We start from the raw sequence: 21449 nt of genomic DNA, 5'->3' as shown, positions 1-21449 counted from the left end.
AATAAAATTTTTGATCACTAAGGGGGGGAAGTTATCATCATGTGCTACCACTAACTTGTGCTATTTTAGCACAGATCCATTTTATGCAATGATATCTAGTTACTAAAAACTGGTGTTAACAATAAAATAATATATATCTTAACCATACCCCATGTTAATATCAAAACCATTGCTATCCTATATAATAATTTGCTCTATGAACGTTCCATGAGGCTGCCTGTGACCGTGCCTCGCTTCTGATTGGCTTTGCAGTGCGGGCCCAGGCAGCTTCATCGAACGTTCATGGAAAACCTACCGAGACTGCCGCCCTCCTGAAATCGCCACCTACCTACCACCCCCCTCCTCCTCCTCCTCCCACCGGGGTCCCGGCGGCACCAGTGAAGGGCGAGCAGGTCACCGAGTCTGCTGCCTTTCCTTTTCCTCGCTGCCAGCTCCGACTCCGGTCCAGCCCTCATTTCCTGTTTCCGCAAGGGCGGGACCAGAGTCAGAGCTGACAGCGAAGAGAAGGGAAGGGAGCAGACTCGCCGAGCCTGCTTCCTCTTCACTGCTGCTGCCGGGACCCGGCAAGAGGGGGGGAGGGGAGGGTAGCAGAGGAGGGTTGGCGATTTTGGAGGGGGGGCGATGTGCACATAGGGGGATGGGCGGGGCCAGTGTCGGGGATGGGAGGGGTGCGGGTGGAGGCATCGCAAGGACGTGTGTGAGACTGAAAGAGGGGGGTCTGGAACTCGGAGGGGGAAGGGAGGGAGGGAGAGGGGGGTCTGGAACTCGGAGGAAGGGAGGGAGTCTGGAACTCGGAGGACGGACAGAGGGAAGGAGAGGGAGGGAGAGAGGGAGGGGGCCTGGAACTCAGAGGGGGAGGGGAGAGGGGGAGGGGAATGCACCACCTGTTTAAAAAAAAAAAAAACACACAATCAGGCCCTTACAGAACACCTGGAAAAAACTGTCTCTATCATACCTTTGTCTCAAGTACTAATACACACACACATACACACCTTTCCCCAGCCCCTCTTTCATTCACACCCTTTAATTCAGGCCCTTACAGCTTCTTTGACAGTGCAATTCACACCAGTTTCTCCTTTGATATTCACAGTCCCCTCCTTAACCTGCAGGCATCCCTCCTCTCCCAGTAGTAAATGGACCAGGGGTGGCAGTGCCCTGGGCCAAATCTTCCCCCTTTTCTTCCCAGGGCCTGATTCACTGTTTGTACCTTTGAACATTAATGGTTGTAATGGAAGTGAATTTTAAAGATTGTTTTTCAACCCTGTCTTGAACAACCAGTGCACTCGGGGTCTGTATTGTTGATTGGAAGTAATTCTGTTTAAAAATGATTGCTTTTCAACCCTGCTTTTGTCTGATAATGAACTCTGAAGTAATCTTGTCCTTGACTTTTCTTGTAAACAAGTTGGGATGCAGAAGAAGACACAGCTCTAACTAGTTAGGTATGCAAAGGGGAGGATGGTACTTATTTTCCCAGGCCCAGCTTGGCCACCTGGACTTGGGAATGCATGTGACCATGTTCCCACAGTAGGCATTCTGTAATTTTCCTTAGCTCTGGACATGAGCTAAGAGCCTATAAAAAGGGAGGGCTTGTCACAGTAAGGTGGGGGTTCATCTGTGAGTAATGTATGGACTGCGCAGAGGGTTTGGTTCCTGGTCCAAAAGCTCCTAGCTCTCGCTGTACTAGGCCCCCCCAGCTGATGATAAGAGCCTGGATGATGGAGACCAGTGATGATTGTATGTATAATGTATATTCTTGCTTCGTTTCCTGGTCTAAGAACTCTTTGCATTACTTAGATGTAGAGACCAGTGATGTAATGATTGTTTATACAGCTAATCCTTGTATATGTGCTAACCATTATATGTTGTATATATATCCTAATCATTTTAGAATTTAGCGCCTCTAATAAAGGTTTCATTTACTCATTACAAAAGAATCCATGGTAATCATTGAGCAGTCTATATTAGTGAGACAGGCTGTAAATCCATAGCATTACAATGGTTCAATATTCAGCCAGAGCAGCAAGTGTTTTTATGAAATGCCGGCCGCAGCGTTAATCCAGATAGCAAATGGTGCTGATTATAGATAGAGAATTCTGAGTGGCATAGGCTTTATGGTGAGGTCTGTGAGAACCTACAAGAAATTAAAAGTACAATAAAAATGTAGTTTTTCATGTTTGTTTTGATATTAGCTATGTACCTTTTTTGTTGTACTGTTTTACTTCTATAAAATCAATAAAAATAGATGACCTAAAAAAATGGAACAGCAATAAACCAAGCGCAGATCCTATGAAACGGCACTCTTCAAGATTTTTGACTTCTTTAATGTTGAATTATCCTTCCTTTATTTTGAACAGTTGTGGGAGGGCTCTTTTATGGTCCAGGCAAGTAAGACTATAAAAACCTGCATTGTGTCATCTTTTTATTGTGCATATGGTTCCCTTGCTTTCCTCCCTCCAAGGATCAGGCCATCAGCTACCATCTCTTTCTACATTTGTCCTGTTGTATTCTATGAACTCTCAGCCTATCCCTTTATTATCAATAATTGTAGTTTCTTGCTTGCTTTTATTACTATATTGTAAACCACTCAGACAGCTTTCTGATGGGCAGTATATAAAGATGTAAATAAACTTGAAACTGGAACACTCATTTCAGCAAGTTATTTCGGAAATAAATAGCTTGTTAGGTGGGCCTTTTACTAAAGGGTTGGCATATGGCAACTGGCTTGCCGTGCGCCAATCTGGAACTACTGCAGGAGCCTGGCAGTAGTTCCCATCTCCACATTGCAGGTTTTTATAGTCTACTGATAATTATGTAAAATGTCGTTTGTAGCTTACAACTGACTGACTTGGTTTTTCAACGTTAAGCCACTTTGAACCCCTGAAGATTAGGCAGGTTACAAAACTTTAGAATGAAATTGAATAGAATAGAATCAAAAGTACCATTTTCAATCCCGCAATGCTTTTGAATATCTGACCCTGGCTTTTACCAGTTAGGCTCCAGTCAGCAAAGGAAAAGGTGCTGTCATTCACCTCCTCTTACTGGCATCCATAGGTGCCAACATTTCAAAATGATTGGGGGTGCCACAAACAATACCAAATACCACTCCTCGGAGACTTTAAGAGAACTACCAACTATCTTCAGTTCAGAAAAGAATTAAAAACCTATCTTTTCAAGAAATTTTATGTTCGATCATACGTGCTACAAATGCTCCATACTGCTTGTATGTAAAACAATACTGTAACTTCTCCTGATAAATGTAAACCGCATTGAACCGAAACTTGTTTTTGGATAATTGTGGGTTATAAGAATGAAAAAATAAAATAAATGTTAAAAAATTGTGGACATCCCCATTCCGTCAGATAAAAAGCTGGATGCAAGAAAATAGTGGTAAAAGAGAAAAACACCAGAACGGCATTGATTATAGAGGTGTCGGTCCCAAGTGATTACTCGGTAAATTGCGTTGAGAGAGAAAGATCCTCATGTACCAAGAAATGCAGACTGAGACCAAGAAAATGTGGAACAGAGATACAGAAATATTTCTCATTGTTTGATGAAAAAGAACTTCCAAGTGCATCTGTGAGAATGTGGTAAAGGTGGTTAGCTTAGTGGGGTTTAAAAAAGGTTTGGACAGCTTCCTAAAGGAAAAGTCCATAGACAATTATTAAAATTACTTCTGGGATAAGCAGCATAAAATGTATTGAACGTTTTGGGGATCTTGCCAGGTATTTGTGACCTGCATTGGCCACTGTTGGAAACAGGATGCTGGGCTTGAAGGACCTTTGGTCTGTCCCAGTGTGGTAATACTTATGTACTTATGGATAAGTTGCCTATACATGTAACATCTTATGAACTCCAGAAAGAAGCTCTCTTTGGTACAATGCAAGTATTATGGCAAGCGTTAGTAGTAAATTTGACTGAGATCATACTCCAAATGCCCTGGCTTAGGAATGAAGTTCATTCCTGTCATGGTATGCACAAAACTAACTGACTTGGAGAAACTGCCCCCAAGACACTGAAGGAGATTGCTCATTATTGGGGGGTGTTCAGCACCCGCACAGCTGGCTCCTATGCTGGCATTCCATGAGGACAGGGGGAAACAGCAAGTGAATGGGAGAAAGAAGCTGCAAATGTGCCATCCCTATCTGGCTCCACCCATATACTGTCTGTCTCACACACACTCTCACATAGATACTAGACATACTCTTTCTCTTTCAACACACTCGTGCTGTCTCTGACTGACTGACAAACACACACTCTATCACACAAGCAGTCAAGCACACACTGTTACACACTCTCTCTCTCTCTCTCTTATATACACACACTATCTTTCTCACAAATATAACACTTTCACAGCTTTCTGTTTCAAACACTCTCCTACACACATAGTATCACCTATATGCACACTCCGACTCTCTCACACAGATACAAAATACACTCTCTCCCTCTCTCTTGCACACACACACACACACATACAGTGGGGGAAATAAGTATTTGATCCCTTGCTGATTTTGTAAGTTTGCCCACTGACAAAGACATGAGCAGCCCATAATTGAAGGGTAGGTTATTGGTAACAGTGAGAGATAGCACATCACAAATTAAATCCTGGAAAATCACATTGTGGAAAGTATATGAATTTATTTGCATTCTGCAGAGGGAAATAAGTATTTGATCCCCCACCAACCAGTAAGAGATCTGGCCCCTACAGACCAGGTAGATGCTCCAAATCAACTCGTTACCTGCATGACAGACAGCTGTCGGCAATGGTCACCTGTATGAAAGACACCTGTCCACAGACTCAGTGAATCAGTCAGACTCTAACCTCTACAAAATGGCCAAGAGCAAGGAGCTGTCTAAGGATGTCAGGGACAAGATCATACACCTGCACAAGGCTGGAATGGGCTACAAAACCATCAGTAAGACGCTGGGCGAGAAGGAGACAACTGTTGGTGCCATAGTAAGAAAATGGAAGAAGTACAAAATGACTGTCAATCGACAAAGATCTGGGGCTCCACGCAAAATCTCATCTCGTGGGTATCCTTGATCATGAGGAAGGTTAGAAATCAGCCTACAACTACAAGGGGGGAACTTGTCAATGATCTCAAGGCAGCTGGGACCACTGTCACCACGAAAACCATTGGTAACACATTACGACATAACGGATTGCAATCCTGCAGTGCCCGCAAGGTCCCCCTGCTCCGGAAGGCACATGTGACGGCCCGTCTGAAGTTTGCCAGTGAACACCTGGATGATGCCGAGAGTGATTGGGAGAAGGTGCTGTGGTCAGATGAGACAAAAATTGAGCTCTTTGGCATGAACTCAACTCGCCGTGTTTGGAGGAAGAGAAATGCTGCCTATGACCCAAAGAACACCGTCCCCACTGTCAAGCATGGAGGTGGAAATGTTATGTTTTGGGGGTGTTTCTCTGCTAAGGGCACAGGACTACTTCACCGCATCAATGGGAGAATGGATGGGGCCATGTACCGTACAATTCTGAGTGATAACCTCCTTCCCTCCGCCAGGGCCTTAAAAATGGGTCGTGGCTGGGTCTTCCAGCACGACAATGACCCAAAACATACAGCCAAGGCAACAAAGGAGTGGCTCAGGAAGAAGCACATTAGGGTCATGGAGTGGCCTAGCCAGTCACCAGACCTTAATCCCATTGAAAACTTATGGAGGGAGCTGAAGCTGCGAGTTGCCAAGCGACAGCCCAGAACTCTTAATGATTTAGAGATGATCTGCAAAGAGGAGTGGACCAAAATTCCTCCTGACATGTGTGCAAACCTCATCATCAACTACAGAAGACGTCTGACCGCTGTGCTTGCCAACAAGGGTTTTGCCACCAAGTATTAGGTCTTGTTTGCCAGAGGGATTAAATACTTATTTCCCTCTGCAGAATGCAAATAAATTCATATACTTTCCACAATGTGATTTTCCGGATTTAATTTGTGATGTGCTATCTCTCACTGTTACCAATAACCTACCCTTCAATTATGGGCTGCTCATGTCTTTGTCAGTGGGCAAACTTACAAAATTAGCAAGGGATCAAATACTTATTTCCCCCACTGTACATACGCACGAAGTCTGTGTCTCTCTCTCTCTCTCTGACACACACACACAACACATACTGTCAGTATTCACTTGAAGACTTTCCCTCCACAAAAGCTCCCGGTCTCTTCCATTCTCCCAGTTGCAGACTCTCATTCCCAGCACAACCCCCACTCCCTCCCATAAGCCCCTCCACCACACCGCATCCAGCATCACCACAACATAACACACGCACACACACAGTCAATCGTTTAGGAGCAAAATGAACCCACAGTAAAAGCTGAGTTCTCGGAGAGCCTCGCTGGGATTTGGAAGGAGGCAGGCAGCAGATTTATGATCCTGACAAAATCACTCACTCCAGTCCCCTCCTCCCCACCTTCCTAAAATCAATACACCTCGACTCGACTGGAAGGCGGAATCAGGACAGACGTGTGAGGAGAAACAGAAGCCGCTCCTCTGCCCAGGATAAGAGGTAAAGCATCTGTGGGTGATGTGTGTGCATGCTGGGGGGGGGATGGATCTATGCTTGTGTCGGGTTTATCCCCTCCCTCTCCTTAATCCGAAGTCTCTTTTGTGCCTTTCTCGTTGCGACTCCGGATTGATTTTGTTGGAAGCCGAGCATGGGCTGCGGGAATGGGGATCGTCGTTTTCATTCTTCCCAGGCAGGGATGATTCTGGGAAGCAGAAGAACCCCCCCCCCCCCCAAAAAAAAAAAAATAGATCAAAGCAGAGACGCCTTATGTCTCTTGGTATTGGCGGGGGTGGGGAGCAGTCTGGCTGTGGCACCTTTCTGCAGTGGAGTGTTGGGGGGGGGGGGGGACACGCTCCCCTTCCTAGCAATCCGTGCTCTCCTTCCCCCGGACTTCACATTTGATTAAAGGGGGGCGGACGGGGAGGGGGAGGGGGGAGAAGACAGAGAGAGGCAGGTGCAGTAGAAACAGACAAATCCCCCAGGCTATCCATGTGTTAGCAAAAGTGGCCGGGGGGAGGGAGGGGGCATGTAGTAGGATTGGCGAATTTCAGTGCTATCCATTAGCTTCTGGACTTGCAGTGAACTGGGGAATGCGCCAGTTTGGAAATCTCGGAAATAAAGCACCACTCCTCCCCCCCCTGGAAATACGTGCATAGAATTAAAAAAAAAAAAACCCAAAAAAACAGTTCACCCCCGATATGTATAAATTATAACTACATGAGCCGGTTTTATGGTAATGACCAGGTTCCTCCCTTTGTGTCCAGGTAGGGGTAATCTGTGTGGGGTTTGGTAACCCAATCATTTTGAAATGATGGCACCTATGATTATAACAGCCTCCTCTCTATAGAGCTTTTTGTCAGAAACGCAATAAGGTTTTTCTGGGGGTGGGGGGAGGCTGTAGGAGAGAATTGTGCATGAGAATGTGCACCTGATGAGAGCCAGAGAGCTTGGCCTCCCTCTTGCCCTTTTCTCCCTGGGCCATTCGTATGAGAGTAGTTTAAAGCTTGACGGAGGAGGGAGGAAGAGGGTTGGTGTCATCATAATGCCAGCACAGTTTAGACCTTTGTCCTGTTTCATTTGTTTAATCATGTATGTATTTCTATGGTAACATCATCAGGCCCAGAAAGTTTCCAGAATCTTGACAGGATATCAGCAGTGATGATTATGTAGATAAGAAAAAAAAAGGTTTTCCACAATTTTTGTTGAATTTGTATCATAAAAGAAAGCCGAACAGATAGATACCCTGGCCTATATAATTTAGAAAGGATATCAGCAATGCCCGGATGGGCTTGTTCTGGGTGCCAGGGAGGAATTGCAGGAAGCTGATAGCTTGAGCCCTTTCATCTTCCAAAAATGTTGACATGCACCAGTGAAACAAGGGTTACATCCAGTGCCAGGAACCATAAGGGTTTGGGAGCAAAAGATATCTACTTACTCTTAAAGTATGCAGGGCAGGAAGGTGGTACTCACCTTAAGTTCAGAGGCAGCATTTTATGGCGATAAATGGTTCCTTAAAAGTCTGCCAGGCAACCCTACAGCTCTTGGTCATGGAAGACAGGCTGAGCTAGACCTGGTTTTACCCCTAATGCACAATAAGACTTGTAGTCTAGAATTCTAGAGAGGCAGTGTAAAACCAGGACTGGCTCAGCCTGTCCCTCCTTCCCTAGAGCTGCCTGCTTCTCTGGAAATGTCCTGGAAGCACTGGGAGCTGCTAAGTTAGCGATAACATCAACCAGTGCAATGTCACAGGTGGAACAGGTGGATGTGAAGCGTCTGTTCACGCTTTCCAAAAATACTAGGACTAGGGGGCATGCGATGAAACTACAGTGTAGTAAATTTAAAACAAATCGGAGAAAATTTTTCTTCACCCAATGCGTAATTAAACTCTGGAATTCGTTGCCGGAGAACGTGGTGAAGGCGGTTAGCAGAGTTTAAAAAGGGGTTAGACGGTTTCCTAAAGAACAAGTACATAAACCACTACTAAATGGACTTGGGAAAAATCCACAATTCCGGGAATAACAAGTATAGAATGTTTGTACGTTTGGGAAGCTCGCCAAGTGCCCTTGGCCTGGATTGGCCGCTGTCATGGACAGGATGCTGGGCTCGATGGAACCTTGGTCTTTTCCCAGTGTGGCATTACTTATGTACTTATATACATGGACCAATCATTTTGTATGTATGCATGTGATGTCATCAAGCTTACCCCTTCCCCAAACATGGCTGCCTCCCCAAGCATGGAGCATTGAGGAAGCAGGTTGTGACAATGGCCACCTAAAGCAGATAAATTTGAGGAAGTAATCTGTCTCTCCCTTCATCCCCATGCAGCTGTGACATGCTGTGGAACTTGAAAGCAGTAGATGGCATGGCAACTTCTCAGAAAACCCAGGCTAGCTCAGGGATTGGTTGTAACTGCTGGTTTTTGCCTGTTTCTTTGAGTTTCCAGTTCATTCAGAAAAGGGCTTGGATCTGGTGCCTTAAGTCTTCATTCAGAACTCACTTGGGTTTTTTGCTTCTGCTGCATATCCCCACCTAGCCATTTCAGTCATTCAGGCCAGGGACTGTGCATCAGGGCTTCTTCTGGAATCCTGTAGTGATGAGACGGAGACATTATTGGATGATGACACTTCCCAGTGTCAGTGAATGGTACGCGAGAACTTTTCCCAGCTTGGCTGACCCAAGAGAAAGCCTGAGGAAGAAATCAAACCCAAATTCCTTGACATTGGCAGTGCAACCAGCCTGCCTGTGGGGAGGATTCTTGACCTAGTTTAGGCTTCCAGCTCATTGGGAACTGGAGCCACTGCACCGTGAACCTTCATTCACAACTAACAAGTAGTCGGGAGTAATCTCCATTTTAAACCCCACCCTTTTTTAACCTAGTCATGTCAGTTACAGATCTTGGCCAGGAGCCATAGACCACAACTCATGGAACCTTGAACATAGCTACCCAGGTCTTGCTATTGCCCAGAATTCAGATTTCCCTCCCCCACCCATGGGGTTGTGAGTGCCACTTCTGCAGCTAGGCAAAGGAGCAGAAGCACTGCCAATGAGCCCCTGGACTGGACCTCCCGTGGATGACTTTATTTATTAGGATTTATTTACTGCCTTTTTGAAAGAATTCACTTAGCAAATTGAAGTGTGCAGTGTTGCAACTGTTTTAGATATAGAACTGGAAGAATATGCTGGTTGCTGACTATGTCCAGCCAAGATGAATATTGGGTACGTATCTCAGGTATACTGTCGTGGTCTCCAGGTCCCTTTGACCTTGTAAGAATGACCTTGGGCCTGGAAGCTAAATGCTGCAACTGTGCATTTCTCCCCATCATTATTCATCTCCTGAAATTGAACTGCTGGGAACAGGACCTACTGTGACCCCTAAGGGAGGGGCTGGGAAACTGGAGACTGGGTGAGGAGAGGGGAGGAGGTGGGAGAGGATCTGCCAGCTATTGGGGGAGGGGAAAGAGAAAGGGAGGGAGAGGGCAAGGAGAAAAATAAACTGGTTACAGAAGATCCTGAGCAGGCTGTCAATGGAAATATAGGTTACTGCAATGATTGAGGACCTCTGTCCCCTTCCTGGCCATGTAATTCCACACTGATCCCTCCCCCTCAAGTCAGCTGAGCCCTCTAATCACCACAGAGATCAGAACCTAAGTACTGAGGTAGTGTACACCTTTCACCCTCTCCCATGTGAGATCTTGGGTTACAGGGAATACAGAAGCCAACAGATCCTCACAAAAGCTCATCCCACCTGCAGCATCCTGAGAAGCAGCATCAGAGCCTCATGCCTGTTACCCTGCTTGGGTGTCTGGAAGGAAGACAGAATCCTTAGCCCTGGAAGTACTGTGGACAAGACTGTTGAGGGAAGAGGTGACATCCAAAGGGATCTGTAACTGCAGAACAGTGTAAGGGTTTGCCATGGAAGAGACCACATATTAGGGCAGCAGGGAGTGAGGTACATTGCCAGAGCTGTGTTGAGGTCTCAGTACTGGAATAGCAGAGGTCACTACGGGGTAGGAATAAGGTGCACTGGAAGAGCAGTATGTGTGAGTGTGGTATCTGTTGGAATAGATGGGTGTGTTTTTGAGATTATGGCTATAGAGCGCATATAACATTGGTCTCAACAGTTTACTAGTGAGTCTAAATTAAAGCACTGTGTTTGCTATTGCTTATCTGGGTATGAAAGGGAGGAGGGAGATGGGACATAGATTGGGTGGGGTGGGGTGGGTTCTGAGGAACAGGTAGTGAGTTTACAGGAGGAAAGATGATGGGCAATTTCCCCTCTAAACAAGGTGGGGCAGGGGCCAGAGGAAGGAGAGGTGAAAAGTGGGGAAAGGGGCAATGATCTGGTGGCAAATTCACAATTAATCGATTAATTTTATCATGGAAATCAGCCAAAGTCTGGGTAGTTGTGAAGTGCGGATGAGGGCTTTAGTCTGGTAAAGACCCAGTGAGGGTTTCTGTCAGATGGATCTTGCTTGGAGACTGGAAAGGAGGCTGAAAGGAGGTGAGCAGGAATTTGAAATATATAAAGGCAGCCTGGGAGCAAGATTTCAGCCAGAGACACTCTGCAGAACTGATGCAGAAACACAGAAAATGAACTCTGGAAATGAGTCAAGATTGAAGTTTTGTATACCTTACACGATGGGGTATGTGTGGGGCAAGAGTGCCCAAAGCATAGCAGATTATAGTGTTACAAGACGAAACTGCCTCATTGACAAACTCTGATGAGGCTGGGGAGGAGAGGACAGAAGACCCACTATTAGAGGGCATGAAAAGGTCTGTAGCCTGGATATCCGCAAAAGAGGCTGCGGTGCTTGGATATGGCTGTGGGGAAGGGCGTTTTAAGGGTGAAAGTTATCAGAAAATAGCCACTGAAAGAGAAAGAAGAGAGGTGCCTGACCAATGAGGCCTAAGTCCAGGCTACTTACTTGCTGGACTCCGCCGTTACCCTGTTCATCTAGAAGGCTTCTTTCTTGTGGTGCCTTCTGTGAAATAAGCTGAACTATCCCAGACCACAAAAGGGTCTTCCCTTGTATCATTTCATTTTTAGGGAATAGACTTTACAGAGATTTAAGTATTTTCAAAGCCCTTAGACTTACAAAGTTACATAGAAACATATGGAACTTTGTAAGTCTAAGTGCTTTGAAAATGAGCCCCCTAAATTAGTCTGCTTTCAAGCTGTTCAGCTGTGGAATTCTTTACCTAAATATTTAAGAACGTATCTTTTTTTTTTCATCGTTACTTAAGAAATCACCTTACTTTCTAATTCTTCCTACTTTCTTACTCATCTATATGGTACGACTTTGCCTTACCCCTCACTACCAATTATAATGTTCTAGTACATATTGTGTTGTCATTGCAAGTAGTATACCATGCCATACTTTGTATTGTTGTTCGAATATTTTTACTGCTCTAATTGCCTATTGCTCATGTTTGATCTATTCTTACTGTACACCGCCTTGAGTGAATTCCTTCAAAAAGGCGGTAAATAAATCCTAATAAATAAATAAGTGCATTCTTATAGACTTTTCATTATTAATGTAATTTCCAGACACAGAATTAGTTGTTTTGTGTATTATTGTAATATGCTTTCCCCATCTTCTGGAAGACTTGGCTGTTTTTCCCAGATTCTGTTAGCTTACTACGTTTTCACTGTATGTGTACAGCATGAATGTTTGCCTGAACTGCGGTTTTTAAAAGGATTCTATTGTGTATTTTTAGAAATTATTAATTACGTCTGATAACACATTCATGGTTAATCTAAAATGATTTTTAACAGCTTTATCAGTTAAATGCATTTTAGATTTTTCTGTATGAGGCTTTTGCTTTTCATTCTTCTGAGATGCACTAGGAAAACTGGGGGAAGGGGATCTTACTGGAAAGGCAGCAGGTACTGCAGGGCAGGAGTGAGGTGCACTGGCAGAGTGAGGGTCGGGAATGGAGTGTCTTTCAGCCTGGAATATTAAGAGGTGCCACAGGGCAGAACTGACATTTGTTGGCAAAGCTCTGTATATGTATACGTGTGTGTGTGTGTGTGTGTGTGTGTGTACTGGAATAGTTGTGGATGCGGTTGGGCAGGAATGAGGTGCAGTGACAGATTTGTAGGAGAGGGGGATCTCAGTAGTATTGACAATTAGGAGGTGCTGTGGTGCAGAACTGAAATGTGTTGGCAGAGCTCCATATATGGAGTGGAGGAGTGGCCTAGTGGTTAGGGTGGTGGACTTTGGTCCTGGGGAACTGAGGAAGTGAGTTCGATTCCTGGCACAGGTAGCTCCTTGTGACTCTGGGCAAGTCACTTAACCCTCCATTGCTCCATGTAAGCCGCATTGAGCCTGCCATGAGTGGGAAAGTGCGGGGTACAAATGTAACAAAATATATGTATATGTGTGTGTGTGTGTACTGGAATAGCTGAGGATGCTGTCGGGCAGGAATGAGGTGCAGTGGCATGGTTGTAGGGGAAGGGGATCTCAGTAGTACTGAAAATTAAGAGGTGCCTTGGTGCAGAACTGAAATTTGTTGGCAGAGCTCCGTATATGTGTGCATGTGTTCACTACAGGACTGGGTTGAATTGCAGATATCTAGTCTTGATCTCTGTGTTATTGCTTAGTTCCTGGTTTTCTCTCTGTCCTTCCTATCCTTGGCATAAATCGGTTGCCTCTCTGCTTTTCTCTCCCTCTGGTGCTGTCTCTCTTTGACTCACTGTAACTTCATCCTTAGTGATCACTAGTTCATTGAATCTGACCTGTCTTGGGTGTCCTTCTCAGAGTAATCCAAGGAAGAAGCTTACGTCTGGTTCCATCACTCTCTTCACTTGTTAATAATTGACTCTTCTCTTTTCCACGTTCCCTGCTGAAATGAAACCGATAATTACAGGTTACTTTCTAATGTTACCTGTCACCTTAAATTTGGTCTCACTGGAGCAGAGGAGAAGATTAGTGGTTAGAGCAACAGACTGAAACTAGAAGAGCCGGGGTTCAAATCCCATTGCGGATCCTTGTGATCTAAGGCAAGTCATTTAATCTTCAGGTTACAAATCTGGATTGTAAACCGTCTGGGGACAGGAAGGTACCCACTGTACCTAGACGTAACTTGCTTTGGACACTGAGGAAGGGTAAATTAAATCCAATTCTCCTTCCCTTTCCATAAAATACCTACTTCAGGAAGCAGTGCTGAGGGACCTCAGGCAGATAGCAGGGGAATATTTGTGGTTCTGAGGTGTTCCCTTCCTGGTGCAGTACTAGACTCTAGTTGGAGAGGGAGAGTTGCAGAGGGATGAGTAAATTTAAAACGAATTGGAGAAAATTTTTCTTCACTCAACGTGTAATTAAACTCTGGAATTCATTGCCAGAGAATGTGGTAAAGGCGGTTAGCTTAGCGGGGTTCTAAAAAGGTCTGGATGGCTTCCTAAAGGAATAGTCCATAGACCATTATTAAAATGGACTTGGGGAAAATCCACTGCTTATTTCTGGGATAAGCAGCATAAAATGTTTTGTACTTTTTTGGGATCTTGCCAGGTATTTGTGACCTGGATGGGCCACTGTTGGAAACAGGATGCTGGGCTTGATGGACCTTTGGTCTGTCCCAGTAAGGCAATTTATGTACTTATGTCAGTAACAGGAGAATATTGCTTGTTATCATGGAATACAGGAGTGGGAAATGAAGGGCAGCTAGTCCGACCTCTGGTTCAACCAATTCACTTCTGCCTGGCGACACAGAGGTTTCCAGTGGACAATTTCTTTAGCTCTGCAACAGCACATCTATAGGCAAACGGTCTTTTTAAAGACCTATACTTTGCTTCCAGCATTACCCCCTTGTTATTCCCAACCTGCATACTCCTGAAGTGTGCGGGTTGGGAATCGTGCAGTTGCCATGTCGAGTCTTTATTTAAGTTGTAAAGAATAAACTGAATTGGTTGAACCAGAGGTCGGGCTAGCTGCCCTTCATTTCCCACTCCTGTATCTCCTGTTGGCTTCTCCGTGGGACTCTTTTGTGTTCAGTTACCTTTTGGTTTTTGTTATCATGGGAGCCAACATTTCAAACTGATTGGGGGTTGCTAAACCCAATGTAAATTACCCCTCCCTGGACACAGGCAAAGAGCTTACTCAATACTCAAAGTTAATGCTTTGCCTAGATACTTACTATACCCTGATAATTTATTCAAGCTTGACAAGTAGTTATTGCCTTGAATATATAGGTTTTAATAGAAATATACTACTACTAAACATTTCTATAGCGCTACTAGACTTACGCAGCGCTGTACAAATGAACATGAAAAGACAGTCCCTGCTCAACAGAGCTTACAATCTAAATTGGACAGACGAACAGACAGCTAGGGGTGGGGAAATTGCAGTGGTAGGGGTGATAAGTGAGGGTGTTGAGTAAGAGAGTCATGGTTAGGAGTCGAAAGCAGTAGCAAAGAGGTGGGCTTTAAGCCTGGACTTGAAGACAGCCAGAGACTGAGCCTGACGTACTGGCTCAGGGAGTCTATTCCAGGCATAGGGAGCAGCGAGATAGAAGGAACGGAGCCGGGAGTTAGCAGTGGGGGAGAAGGGGGACGACAGGAGACATTTACCCAGCGAACGGAGTTCACGGGGAGGAGTGTAGGGAGAGATGAGAGCGGAAAGGTACTGAGGAGCTGCGGAGTGGATGCACTTGTAGGTAAAAAGGAGAAGTTTGAACCAAATGCGGAAGCGGATAGGGAGCCAGTGAAATATGATTCATTTGTATAGCTTTTGGTATCTGGAAACAGTATTGTTTCTGTATTAACCCAATTTGGAGTCATAAACCTGCAAAATAACTAATAAGAAAATGATATTAATTTTTTTTCTCATTCTACTTGACTAGTTCAGACGGACTGGTTATACCATCCTACCAGCAGATGGTGGCAGAGAAGCTGAACTTTCCAGTTGTGTCTCGGTATAAGGAGCAGTGCAGCCTGGAAATTGTTAGTATTTCTATACCCATAAAAAATATATCCTGAACTTCCACGAAACAAAATATGAAAAATCTTCAAAAACCGTAACGTGGAATTTAAACGTGTACCCCACTGTTTACAAAGCCGAGCAGAATTGCCGACACAGCCCAAACAGGAGAGATAGTGCTTAACACTCCTTCAAATTCTTCATTTGTAGTATTTTTGATAGTAGTGGAGGAAAGGACCTCGGGAAGCCGTGGTACTTTTCAGAATGTCAATGATTTATAGTAACTACAGGAGAAGTGTGCTTCCGGTTACTCTTTTGCTCCTGTTCTGTATGTTGTTGCTGTTTTGTGGACATCGAGGAAGATAAATTGAAGGGGAATATATATATTAAAAATATTGAATGAAGAGTAATGCAGTAAAAAATTGGAGGTTTTCAACCAATGATGAGTTATCTTGTGGTTGCTATACCAGTGAGGTTCTGAAGGGTACCATGGTTTTTTGGAGTCTTTTCCTCCACTGTTGTAAAAGTAATAATAATAAGTGGGGAATTTGAAGGGGTGTTGAGCACTATGGGCCAGATCCTATATAATAATTCTCACCACCAACGTTCTAAAGTAGCTGCCTGTGTCCGTGGCTGCTGGAGTTGCTGAGCTAGGCTTTGTAGCCAGGCTGACGTCACTCACAGCTGATTCCCAGGCAGGGGGAGGAGTAGGGAAACACGCGGAGCAACTTGCTCTGCGTGTTTCCCTACTCCTCCCCCTGCCTGGGAATCAGCTGTGAGTGCGCCGCTCAAACACCCCCTCAGCGCATCACCCAAGCCCCCCCCCGACACATCAAACACTCCCTCCCCCCCAAAGCACATCAACCCCCTCGCCATCCGTAGCTGCCACTGGTAACGCTGTCCAGCCGCTGCTGCTTAATCCTGTTGAGCAGCAGTGGCCGCTACAAAAAGAAAAAAAGCCATAAATGTTTTAAAACATCAAGCGCAGCACCGCAGACAGCCATCAGGCATTGGCTGTCGGCTCTGCAGCCGCTCCTCCTCTCGCCTCCACGTCACTGTCCCTGGAGTAAGATCCCGGAGGAGCGCAGTGACTTGAGAGGCGAGAGGAGGAGCGGCTGCAGAGCTGACAGCCAGTGCCTGATGGCTGTCTGCGGTGCCGCGCTTGATGTTTTAAAACATGTATTGCTTTTTTTCTTTTTGTAGCGGCCACTGCTGCTCAACAGGAGAAGCAGCAGCAGCAGCAGCAGCCGGACAGCGTTACCAGTGGCAGCTGTGGGTGGCGAGGGGGTTTGATGCGCGGGGGAGAGGGGAGGGTCGCTGGACATGGGTGGCTGGAGGGGGGGGCAGGGTGGGAGGAGGAGGGGAAGGTCGCTGGACTTGGGTGGCTGGAGGGGGGGCAGGGGGAGGGGAGGCTCGCTGGACATGGGTGGCTGCAGGGGGGCAGGGGGAGAGGAGGGTCGCTGGACATGGATGGCTGGAGGGGGGGGCAGGGGAGAGGGAGATGGGGAGGGGTTCCTGAGACCAGAGAGGTGGGGGTGGGGTGGGGAGGGGGGCCCTGCGAGAGAGGGGGTGGGGACCTGCGAGAGGGGGGGCACACACACTGTCTGTCATGTAAACTCTCTCTGACACACTCTCTGTCTATCACACTCTATCTCTCTGTCACACACACACAGTGTCACACACACAGACACTCATGTCTCTCACACACTTTCACACACAAACACACACACACTCTGTCTCTCTCTCATTCTCTCTCTGACACACACACTCCATCTCTCACACACACTCTCTCTCAAACATACACACTCCGAGGAAGACCTTGCTAGCGCCCGTTTCATTTCTTTCAGAAACGGGCCTTTTTTACTAGTTGTATATATGGTGCTTAAAAACTTTGCACAAAATAAATTTCCACCTAAGCGTATTCTGTAAGCTGCGCCTATATTTAGGCACGGTATGTAGAATATACTTAGTTGATATCACAGCGCTTAAAACTACGCTCAACCATTTACACCAGGGAAATGAGGAGTAAATGCCAGTGCACAGATTAACTGTTGGCGCACGGGCATATTCTGTAACAGTGCATGTAAATTTTTGAACGCCCACGAAACGCCTATAACATGCCCCTTTTTGGCTGCATATGTTAGAATTTAGGCGTAATGCATTACAGAATATGCTTAGCAAGTTGTGCCTTCCAGGTGCTGTGAAGGACTTGTAGCCCATCTGCATATCCTCACAGCCTTCTCCGGGGTGACTCCGAGGTCCACCCCAATCACCCAGAGCCTTTGCTCCTAGCGCCAGACGCCAAAACATTTTCTCTATACACTTTGTATTTTCTCTCTGCTATTTCTTATGGCTCCAGTACAGTTTCTGTTTTGATACTGTCCCTTCCCAATCTTTCTCCATCTGAAAGCACTGTATACCGTAGGAACACATTGCCCACCTTCTGCTTTGATCTCACCATCCCTTTTGTCTTCTCCCTTCTCAGCTCTCAACCTTCAACATTTCCTTCTTTCATTCATCTCCATTCTGTCTGAGTACATCTCGCCTTCATCGCTGTTGTCATGCCTCTCCCACTCTTCTCTGTACTCTCTTGTTCCTTCTCCTGCTCTCCGCTGGGGATATCAATCCCAATCCTGGTCCTTCTGATCATCTGTCATCCTATTCGTACAGGTCACACCGTGATGTGTCCAATCTAATTTCTGTTCCTCTCCTCTCCCCTTCTCTGCCTTTCTCATGTGCTCTGTGGAATGCCCGTTTTGTCTGCAACAAACTTTCCTACATCCACAACCTCTTTATCTCTTGTACTCTCCATCTGCTTGCTCTAACTGAGACTTGGCTTTGCCCTGAAGACTCTGCTTCAGCCACAGTCAGAGGCATAGCTAGGTTTTGATGTCTGGGGGAGCAGACTTTTGTAAAATAGGCGCCAGACATGGGCATAGTTTGACTGTTTCATTTTGGGGGGCAAAGGGTGTAGCTTGGCACATTTGCATATTCATTTGCATATATACATCTCATACATAGTCGTTAAGGCTATTTAAAACACACACACCAGACTAAAATGCTGAATATGAAGCCAGCATATCAAAAACAATAAGGCCAGACACTTTATGAAATAATACAAAACCCTACAAAACAACACTCAAAATCTATACAGAAAACTTAACACACAAGAGCCCTAACCCACCTATGAAAAGGCACTGGACCCTAGAGCACCAATATACCTTCTACTGGAAAATGGAGCATGCTGGACTGTTACACATTCCTACACAAAACAATACATGCTAGCAGAATCTGTCACCTCAGTCACATTTGCAGAACACGGACAGACCCTCATGTGATACAAAATAGGGAACCACAAAAAACATGCCCACAAAAATGAAATATAGTTCTCTTCAAGAAAGCCAGACTCTGTAAGCAGTGCAAATACTGGTAAAAGAGAAACAGAAATGTATTTTCTCCTGTACTCTGCAAAATACAACAATGCAAAAAAAAAATGTACATTTCACAAAGCAGGCACATCTTAGTCCTTAAAAAGCATTAAATAAAAAGAATGTTTTGCTTTCTACCTTTGTTGTTTGAGCATTCTGTTCTTCTAGTTGGGCTGGTCCCAGTCTCTTTTCCACTTTTCATGTGTCAGTCTTCTCCTAAATTCTTTTCCAGGTTGGCTTTTCCATTTCTTTGCTCTTCTCTTGTCTTCTTCCTGTCCTTCTCTGCATCTGTCTACCACTGATCTTTCATTTTATGTTTCCCCCCCCCCCCCCCCCCCCCACACACACACACACTTTTCTCTCACTCTTTAGTCCTTAGTACCCATCTACCTACTGGCTTTGACCACCTCCCTCTTATTCCCTTTCCAGCACTCCCGTTCCTCCCTCTATCTCTCCCTTACCCAGTCTCCTAAGTCCTCTCCCATCTTTCACCCACTTCATTAGTCCCCAATTCCCATCCTCTGTACTCACTCTCTTTGTCATCATCTACCCTCCACTGCATCTCATCACCCTATCGGTCCCAGCTCCATCCATATCTCCTTCCCTCCCTTGCCTGCAAGGTCACTCTTCTGTCTGTTACCCTATACCCCATGCCCAATAGCTTCTCTTTCACCATCTTTTTAACCCCTTTCTACCCAAACTCAACTCCCTTCAGAAACTCATTCCCTTCTCCTATACCCCTCACCAGTACCCCAATCCCTTTTCAATGCCTCTTATCCTCTTTCCAGTCTTCCAGGTCATTCACATTATTTCTCAACCTTTCCCCACATCATCTCTTACATGAGTACGCAGTTATGGAACGCACTACCAGCTGACTTGAAAACAATCGATGAACTACCTACCTTTCGTAAATCCTTGAAGACATATCTCTTCAACAAAGCCTACAAATAGGACCCTTAGCTTAGCTTTACCACCACACCAATCCTCACCAGACTGAAAGTCATCTTTCAATATCTATTTTCTTAGAACTTTCTTCCCATTCTCATTCTCTTTACATAACCAATTGTATCTGACTCCCTGGAATGGCAATGTCATAACAGATCTATGTAAGCCACATTGAGCCTGCAAATAGGTGGGAAAATGTGGGATTCAAATGCAATAAATAAATAAATAAAATCATCCCCTTTTCTTGCCCTTCTTCTTATATCCCTATTTTCACATCCTGCTTCTTCCCCTCTCCCACCCCCAGTCCCATCCATCTCCTGCTCCTTCCCTCTGCCCCACCTCTCCCAGTCCCATCCATCTACTGCTTCTTCCCTCTGCTCACCACCCCTCCCAGTCCCATCAATCTCCTGCTCCTTCCCTCTGCCCCAGCCTCTCCCAGTCCCATCCATCTTCTGCTCCTTCCCTCTGCCTGGATCCAGCATCCCCTGATTCCTCCCCTTGTCCCCCCTCCAAAGGTCTGGTATCTCCTCCTTGTTTCCCTTGCCTCCTTCCAATCCCATCAAGTCTGACATCAAGAAGGTTGAAGAAAACAGGAGATGGGATGATGACATCAAAACGTTGGAGCCAATGGTCTATGTTTCCCCTTTCCCCGCACAGCCATCATCTAGTATGTTCAAAACAAAGCGAGCAAGCCTATGAGCTGCTACATCCTTGTTGTCGTTCTTTATTGTTGGTAGCATTTTTATTTAATCGCACTTATTTTCAAACATGCTGGCTTGTGCAGCATATGGATGTACACAGAGGAAGTATTGGTTTCATCGATTAGAGTACTAGTTTGTTCTACATTTTAAATCAGTGTCATTTGGAGGGGCTGGCTATAGGGACGCCCCCTGTATTCATGCAGAGATGTTAGTAAAGGGCCACCAAGTTACCAAAACAGACATCAGATACAGATGTGATTCCATGTGCCCCAATGGAAAGAGAGTTTAATTCTATTTCCATTTAATTTCAATATATCCCATCTTTATAACACTAGGCTTCCCAAAGGCATATTACAGAAACAGATGAACAATTAAAATCAAGACCAAGAAACAGGATATTCTCACTGAAATTTCTACATCTGTATTGTATAGAAGAGTGCAGAAAAATGAGCACAAAATACAGAGATAATTGCTTGTTTCTACCAGCTTCCCATGTCTAGATTTAAATATCATGAAATAAAAATTGAACATCACTAAAAGCTGTTTTCATGGTATTTAAATCTAGATATGGGAAGCTTTCAAATAAATTGAAAAGCTGTAAAAAAAAATCCAAAAAATAAAAAAAAACATTTTGTCCTCCACCTTTTAAGGCACCCATCCAACTAGAACAGCTCTAGACTTTTTACATATGACCACACAAAGGCAACCCCTTATTGCTAATAATTTTTTTGCTATTGTTTTCAATAGCGTTTACTATTGTTTTGGGTCAAAAGTCTAGGTAGCCTCCCCCTCTCCTGCTTTATCTAACCTCCTTGCCTTCAATCCCCTTCCCCGAGTCCCCACCGCTTTCTGTTTGCCCTCTCTCTTCCCCTCCCCAAGTCCAGCACCGCTGTTTTCCCTCTCTCTCTCCACTCCCCCCCACCCAGTCCAGCACTACTAC

At 45.2% G+C, this 21449-nt stretch overlaps 1 protein-coding gene across 3 annotated transcripts in view; it reads left to right on the top strand.

The window, feature by feature from the left end:
* The first annotated feature begins 6077 nt into the window (after positions 1–6077).
* The window catches only part of GAL3ST3 (galactose-3-O-sulfotransferase 3), an 85234-nt gene continuing 69862 nt past the window's right edge, over positions 6078–21449 (top strand). The window contains exons 1-2 of one of the 3 annotated variants that reach the window (XM_030219795.1): positions 6078–6517; positions 15364–15458. The gene's annotated coding sequence lies outside the window, so the exon portion shown is untranslated. Of the gene's footprint in view, positions 6518–15358; positions 15459–21449 lie in introns of all 3 variants that reach the window. The other 2 variants (XM_030219794.1, XM_030219793.1) reach the window with 2 other exon arrangements.

This window comes from Microcaecilia unicolor, chromosome 11 (genome assembly GCF_901765095.1).
Source record: "Microcaecilia unicolor chromosome 11, aMicUni1.1, whole genome shotgun sequence".
Classification (NCBI taxonomy): Eukaryota; Metazoa; Chordata; class Amphibia; order Gymnophiona; family Siphonopidae; genus Microcaecilia; species Microcaecilia unicolor.
This window is presented reverse-complemented; position numbering and strand designations above follow the sequence as displayed.